The 7,670-nt window shown below is 36.5% G+C and overlaps 1 non-coding gene across 1 annotated transcript; it reads right to left on the reverse strand.

Moving 5' to 3' along the window:
• Nucleotides 1-3,711: 3,711 nt before the first annotated feature.
• LOC121217011 (small nucleolar RNA R71) lies at nucleotides 3,712-3,817 on the reverse strand. The gene has a single exon (XR_005913206.1). It is a non-coding gene; the product is annotated as a small nucleolar RNA R71 (small nucleolar RNA).
• Between the last annotated feature and the right edge of the window lie 3,853 nt (nucleotides 3,818-7,670).

A 7,670-nucleotide genomic window follows, 5' to 3' on the forward strand; every position in this document is an offset into this window, starting at 1 on the left:
TGTCGTAGGTGTGTGCCATTGGATTAAATCGTATAAAGTTGGTAAACCATTTTGACATCATATCAAAGAAAGCTTCATGTGCCTCCCTCCTTCGTCCACTAGAAATAGGCTCATTGTGAATTGTTCCCTAAATCAAAGCTGGTATATTACTTTCAACTTCATCAAAATTAGTTTGATTATGATTAGAAAACATCTTTGATATAAATCAATAACAAGATAAAAATTTTAAGTCAAGAGACATCACACTACCATAGGTTATATAATGACATGTATTTCTAGACTCCATACTTACTATGTTTAGTCTGAGAATTGACTAAACTGTAACTCTGATACCACTAAATGTAACACCCCTAACCTGTCTCCATCGTCGGATCAGGGTTACAAAGTATTACCATACAAATCAAAACTTTTAAATTAAAAACAGAAGCAATTATGCAATTTAAATGTTAACATTTAATAATAGTAAGAATACATTTATGGGCCTTAAATCGAGCTTATGAGACTCTAAAAATAGCTTGGAAACATTCAAGGATCAATTTTTAAAAAATATAAAATTTTGGAAAAACTAGAAAATTTTGAAAATAAGGGTCATACGGCCATGTAACATAGCCCAGGTTGTGTGAACATTCGAAGTATGGAAACACAGTCATGTCCTAGCCCATGTGTTTTCCCATTTGGGTTTTCGAAATAGGGTCACACGGTCGTGTTGTAGGTCGTGTGCCAAACCGTATGCATATTTGAAATATGGTCACATATGCTCGTGTTGCAGGTCGTATCTCAGACTGTGTTACATACTGACTTGAAACACACGGCCATATGGGGTGACCATGTGTGACACACGACCGTGTGACAGCCCGTGTCCCAGGCTGTGTGCTTCATAAGTTACCCCTAAAACAAGCCAAGCCAAGCACCAAGACTTGCACACCAAGACACACCATTCCCAAATGCATTCATATGTCCAAAACACATTCAAACACATTCCAAAACATGTCAAATCAACCATCATATAAACCTAACCAATATGCCATCCAAAAGGCACTACAATTCATGTCAAAATGAATCAAAACCAAACACTTTTCCAACACTTAACTAAATGGTATTTAAATTCACCAAAAGCAAAATATTCAACTAGCTAAATGCCATTCAATCATATCATCAATATCCACTTTCAAAAATCTACCATTCCAACTCAAACTAACACATTAAGTATACATAATTAAAACTATTCAATATTTCATCTCATTTCATACACTTTTAAACAACTTATATATATAAATATATATACATCATCACAATCATCATCCAAAATACCTCAAGCATCTATAACTACACTATTTGTTCAAAGTACCAAAACGCATATACAAGTCTACCAAATATTACCAATTCAAATACCATACAAAAATGACATGGATAAGTCAACCAAAAAGATCCTCATACATGTCATTCATAACCAACTACAAAATGACCCAAACATCCACCGAGATAAGATGGATAGTGTGAACGCCCCCGACTTGACCTTCCAACCAAGCAAGCTTTTCGTGATCTACAAAGAAGCACAAAGAACGTGAGCACGTAATGCTTAGTAAGTTCGAATAAATGAAGACATAACTGATAAGTCGTAATTTAAACATATTTTTTATCCCATGCTTAGCATATTTTTGGATGAATTATCATTAGATTTGTGGAATTCGATGCTCCTAATCCTTTAATTTCATTTTTTATACTTAGGTGAGCATAGGAGAGTAAAAAGAGTGAGAAACAGGCCAAAAATGAAGAAAATGGGTCAACGTGGGAAATCAACATGGTCTGGACTTCCTCACACGAGTAGACTACACGTCCGTGTCTATTTAATAGATTGTAACACTGCCTAAGCCACACCACATGGCCGTGTCTATTTAGTAGACTCTAAACACGGCCTAAGCCACCTCCCACGGGCATGTCACACGGGCGTGTCCCTGTCGAGCCCAAGTTTAGTTCTATTCGGAAAAGGCCACCTTTGAGGGTTTGAAAGCATCCAAAAGCCTATTTAAACATCCTAGAGGAGGCACTTAGGGACACACGGAGCAGGAGGCAATGAATTACTCGAAGAAAACCGATTGATCCATCTCAGAAGCCGGATTCTCCTTCAAGACTGAAGATCTCCCTTCAATTTCCTTCAAGGATTTTTGGGTTTTCTTTATGTTTTGTTATCATTATTCTTCTGAGATGTTTTCTTTTACACATATGAACTAAATCCCCTAAATACCTAAGAGGGATGAAACCTAATACGGATCTTGTTATTATTTTCTGAATTATATGATAAATACTTGATTTGTTCTTAATTATGTGTTCTTAATTCTTGCTTTAATATTCCAGGATATTGATTCAAGTATTGATATGCTTATTCAGAGGAGCAAAAGTCCCTGTCTAAGAGTAGATCTAGCATAATTAAGCGGAGTTGATTGCACCCCTAGACATAGGGCGACATAAATCTGTCGGATTAGGGTCAAACCTAGTAAGAGAATCCATAAATCGAGTTAATACAACACTAGGGATTTTAATTAGAAAGGGATTTCAATTAATCAACCTAGGGTTAGATATTGTTAGTCTCCAGAGAGATAATAATATAAATTAGGGATTTCTACAAATCAAGTCAAGTGAATAAATCGTCTAGTTCAGAGTCAAATAACAAGTGAAGTCTAGGTGGATTCTTCCTTGGGTATTGTCTAAATCAATCAGTTTTCCCAAAAGTATTTCCCCAATTTACGTCTTGCGCATTCTTAGTTTAGTTAATTAGTTTAGATATAACAAATCCTCTTATTTTAGGCTAGATAATAAAAGAAGGTTAATACTAGTACTTTTAGTTCATGTGGGTTCGACATTCCGGTCTTGCTATAAACTATACTATTGTTCGATAGGTGTGCTTACCTTTATCGTGATAATAGTTAGTTTTCAAGTACGATCAATCATAAATATAAAACTTATCACAAAACATCACATCAAATTTTTTGCGCCGTCCGGGGAACTAATATATTAGGAACACTTAATTTTTATTACTTTAGCCATTTATTATTATTGCAATTTAAAATTATTTTTGTTTAAATTATTAAAATTTTCTTTTATTTACTTCTGGAAGGTTTTTTATAGTTTATGACTAGAAGAAACCCGTCAGGACCTCTACTTTTTGATAGTGAGATCGAAAGCACAGCTCGCAGAAACCGAAGAGAAATAAGGCAAAGCCTACGATACATAGAGGAAGGGTAAGAGGACGATAGTCAAACTACAACAGAGGGGATGGCTGAAAATCAGAATAATCAGCTACCTCCTGTAGTTGCCGCAGATCCAATAAATCAAAATTTGGCTCCTCGTACTATGTATGATTATGCTAAACCTAATTTAACAGGAACTGAATCGAGTATAGTTAGACCTGCTATTGCTGCAAATAATTTTAAACTGAAACCTAACACGATTCAAATGATACAACAGTTTATTCAGTTTGATGGTTTGCAGGACGAGGATCCAAATGCTAATTTGGCGAATTTTTTGGAGTTTTGCGACACTTTTAAGATCAATGGTGTTTCTGATGATGCCATTCGTCTTTGGTTGTTTCCCTTTTCGTTGAGGAATAAGGCTAAACAATGGTTGAACTCGTTACCACGAGGGTCAATCACTACTTGGGAACAAATGATCGAAAAATTTTTACTTAAATATTTTTCGCCGGCTAAAACGACTAATTAAGGAATGATATTTCTTCCTTTGTACAAATGGATTTAGAAACACTCTATGATGCATGGGAGAGATACAAGGATCTATTGAGAAGGTGCCATCACCATGGATTAGAACTTTGGCTTCAGGTTCAAACTTTTTACAACCACCTGAATCCTTCGACTAAACAGATGATTGATGCAGCTGCTGGTGGAACTATCAATAATAAGACACCTGAAGAGGCTTATGAATTTATAGAAGAGATGTCACTGAATAATTATCAGTGGCAAGTCATGAGGACAAAACCGACGAAAGCAGTCGGTGTTTTTAACATCAATTTGGTCACTATGCTCTCTAATCAGGTAGAACTTTTGAATAGAAAAATTGATGGTTTACTTGGCTCTTCACATGTTCACCCAGTAATGCAATGCGATGAAAGTGGAGGTGGAACGAGCAATTCAGGATACCCACCCTATGGCCACAACATGGAAAACGAGCAATTAAATTATATGGGTAATAATCCTCGACCTCAAAAAAACCCTTATAGTAACACTTACAATGCAGGTTGGAGGAACCACCTAAATTTCTCATGAGGAGGCCAAGGGAATCAGAGACCACCACTCCCTCTAGGCTTCCAACAACAACCCTACCAGCAAGAGAAAAAGTCAAACCTTGAGGAGATGATGACAAAATTTATTTCATAGCGGAAACCCGTTTTTAGAACACTGAAACTGCACTTAAAAATCAGCAAGCATTGATCCAATGGCTCGAGAATCAAATTAGACAGCTGGCTAAAATGATTTCAGAGAGACCACCAGGAAGTCTACCTAATAACACCAAACTCAATCCAAAAGAGCATGTCAAAGCAGTTACACTAAGGAGTGGGAAAGTATTAGCTAAGTCTGAAAAGAAGTCACTACAAGAAGCTGACAGAAATAAAGGAGAGGAAGTAGAACTCGAAAACAATGACAATCCAATGTCAAAGGAATATAAACCACCAATCCCATATCCAGCAAAGTTGAAGAAAGACCGCATGGATGCACAATTCAGTAAATTTATTGAACTTTTTAAACAACTGCATATTAACTTACCTTTTGTTGAAGCTATATCACAGATTCTTACATATTGAAAATTTTTAAAAGAGCTTCTAACAAATAAAAGGAAGTTTGAAGACTTATCTACAGTGGAACTTAACGAGGAGTGCTCGGCCATACTCCAAAATAAACTGCCAACCAAACTGAAAGATCTAGGAAGTTTTACTATTCTCTGCTTAATTGGTAGTTTGAATGCTGATAAGGCACTAGCTGATTTAGGCGCTAGCATTAATTTAATGCCATATAAATTGTTTAAACAACTTGGTCTTGGGGAACTTAAACCCACTGGGATGAGTATCCAACTAGCTGATAGATCTGTTAAATATCCTAGGGGTATTATAGCGGACGTACTTGTAAAAGTAGATAAATTTATATTCCATGTTGATTTCATTGTTCTTGATATGGATGAAGATATTGAAGTGCCTTTAATTTTAGGGCGTCCATTTTTAGCCACTGCTAAGGCTGTTATTGATATGGGTGATGGTAAATTGGTACTTAGAGTAGGTGACGAAGAGATTATTTTTAAAATTTATGATGCCATGAGATTTTCTATGGAACAGAATGACTCATGTTATTTTATTGACTCTATTGATCATGCTATTCAAGATTATTTTCAGGAAATCGTATATAAGGACACGTTGGAACTATGTCTTGCCCAAGGAGAGGAGGTAGATGATGATGATTCTGAGATAGGTAAGATAAAAGCTGAACTAAATTCCAATGAACCCTCCCTAAGACAAGCATATGAGGGTATTAAGGTAAACAATGAACTTAAGCAAAAACCTTCTATTGAAGAACCTCCCAAACTAGAACTTAAACAATTGTCAAATCACTTGGAATACGCATTCCTTGGAAATAATTCTACATTACCAGTGATTATTGCTTCTAACTTGCAACCCAAGGAGAAAGAGGAATTGCTCCAAGTATTAAGAGAACATAAAAGATCTATGGCTTGGAAAATTTCTAACATTAAAGGGATCAGCCCTTCTTTTTGCACCCATAAAATTTTAATGGAAGATAATTATAAGCCATGTGTGCAAGCTCAAAGACGACTGAACCCCAAAATGAAGGAAGTTTTAAAGCTGAGGTAATTAAACTCCTAGATGCTGGAATAATTTATCCTATTTCTGACAGTTCTTGGGCAAGTCCAGTACAGGTTGTTCATAAGAAAGGAGGCATGACTGTTGTAACCAATGAGAAGAATGAATTAATCCCAACAAGGATAGTCACAGGTTGGAGAGTTTGCATTGACTATAGAAAGCAACGAAGTGCCGCCACGACGCTCGTTTAAGACAACGCAAGCAATTTAAAGTTGGAGATCTTGTCCTGTTATATAACTCGAGGCTCAAATTGTTCCCTGGAAAGCTTAAATCACGATGGTCAGGTCCTTTCGTAGTCTAAATTGTCTTTCCATATGGCACAGTAGAGGTATGTCACCCATCACAAGACACTTTCAAGGTAAATGGACATCGTCTCAAGTTTTACAACGGTGAGAATTTTAAAGACAATAGAAAGGAGCTACGGCTCCACGAACTTCCCTAAATATACCCACAAGGTAGAGTCAAGCTTAGACTCTAAATAAGAGCTTCTTGGGAGGCAACCCAAGCACTAACCTCACTAAATAGGGTTTAATTTTCCTTTAGCCGTTCATAGGCTAACTGCAGGAAATTTTGACATTTGACAACGATGAACACGGCCTAGCAAACGGTCGTGCTTTAGGCCGTACTCATAACACAGGTAGCGACACAGCCGTGCTATACGATCGTATGAAAACAAAGTAAAAATTTTCCCAAAACACGGGATTCGATACGTTGCCACGACCGTGCGACATGGCCGTGGGCAATCCTGCCAAATGAACACGGGCGTGCGACACGCCCGTGCCCACCACCCATGGTCGAGACTGTCAAAAGAACAAGGGCGTGCCCATATTTACACCGGTGTTGGAGAAGCAAACCACATCGCACACGGTCGTGCGATACGACCATGTGACCACACGGCTTAGACACACGGGCGTGTCCTTAGGCCGTGTGACGATTTATCATTTCGCAATAAACACAGGCTGGACTCGAGCCACACGGGCATGTGACACGACCATGTGAGACCCGTGTTGGGCTACACAGCCGTGCCTCTTTTTAAACTTATACTATTTTTATTTTTACTTTTATTTCTATTTCTAATTTTTTTTGAAGACTCATGTTTATATTTTTAAACTCTGCTTATCTTTATGATTATTATCGAATTATTCCCTTAATTCTCTTTCACTGTGGTATCTTCTCATTTATCCCTCAGAATCATGCCTTTCTTTCAGCTTTATCTTCAATTCTCGCTCTCACTAATCTAGGGATTTCATCCGCAATTTCAGGGCAGTTTCACTTCTCTCCATGTCTTTTGATATTATCTTTATATCACTATTATACATCTTTGTACATTGAGGATAATGTACATCTTAAGTGTGGGGGGTTATTTATACCATTACCAGAAAACCCCTAAATTTTTATCTTGTCTCAAATAATTTTCTCATATCATTATTAGAATAAATTTTGATTGATCCATGATTTTTATCGATATGTTTTGAATTAAATCATAAGTAAATAGGCATTGATTGTTTAAACTTTAAGACATTAGGGAATCAAATATGATAAGTTGAAATTTTTGAAAATTAAAAGCGCTAGGTTGTTTCCCTGAATTGAGGTATTATCTTAAAGTTTTGAATTTATAGGTTTGACATCAAATACCCATAATTTTCGCGAGATTTTGAGCCTTACAGAACATATATCTTTCTTACTCACTAATTTTATTGGTTATAAATGTGTCAACATTGATTAGTTATTCTAGAACTTGCATAAATTATACATGTCAAGACCACACCTTTGATTTGATATACTAAAATGA

This window comes from Gossypium hirsutum, chromosome A02 (assembly GCF_007990345.1).
Source record: "Gossypium hirsutum isolate 1008001.06 chromosome A02, Gossypium_hirsutum_v2.1, whole genome shotgun sequence".
NCBI lineage: Eukaryota > Viridiplantae > Streptophyta > Magnoliopsida > Malvales > Malvaceae > Gossypium > Gossypium hirsutum.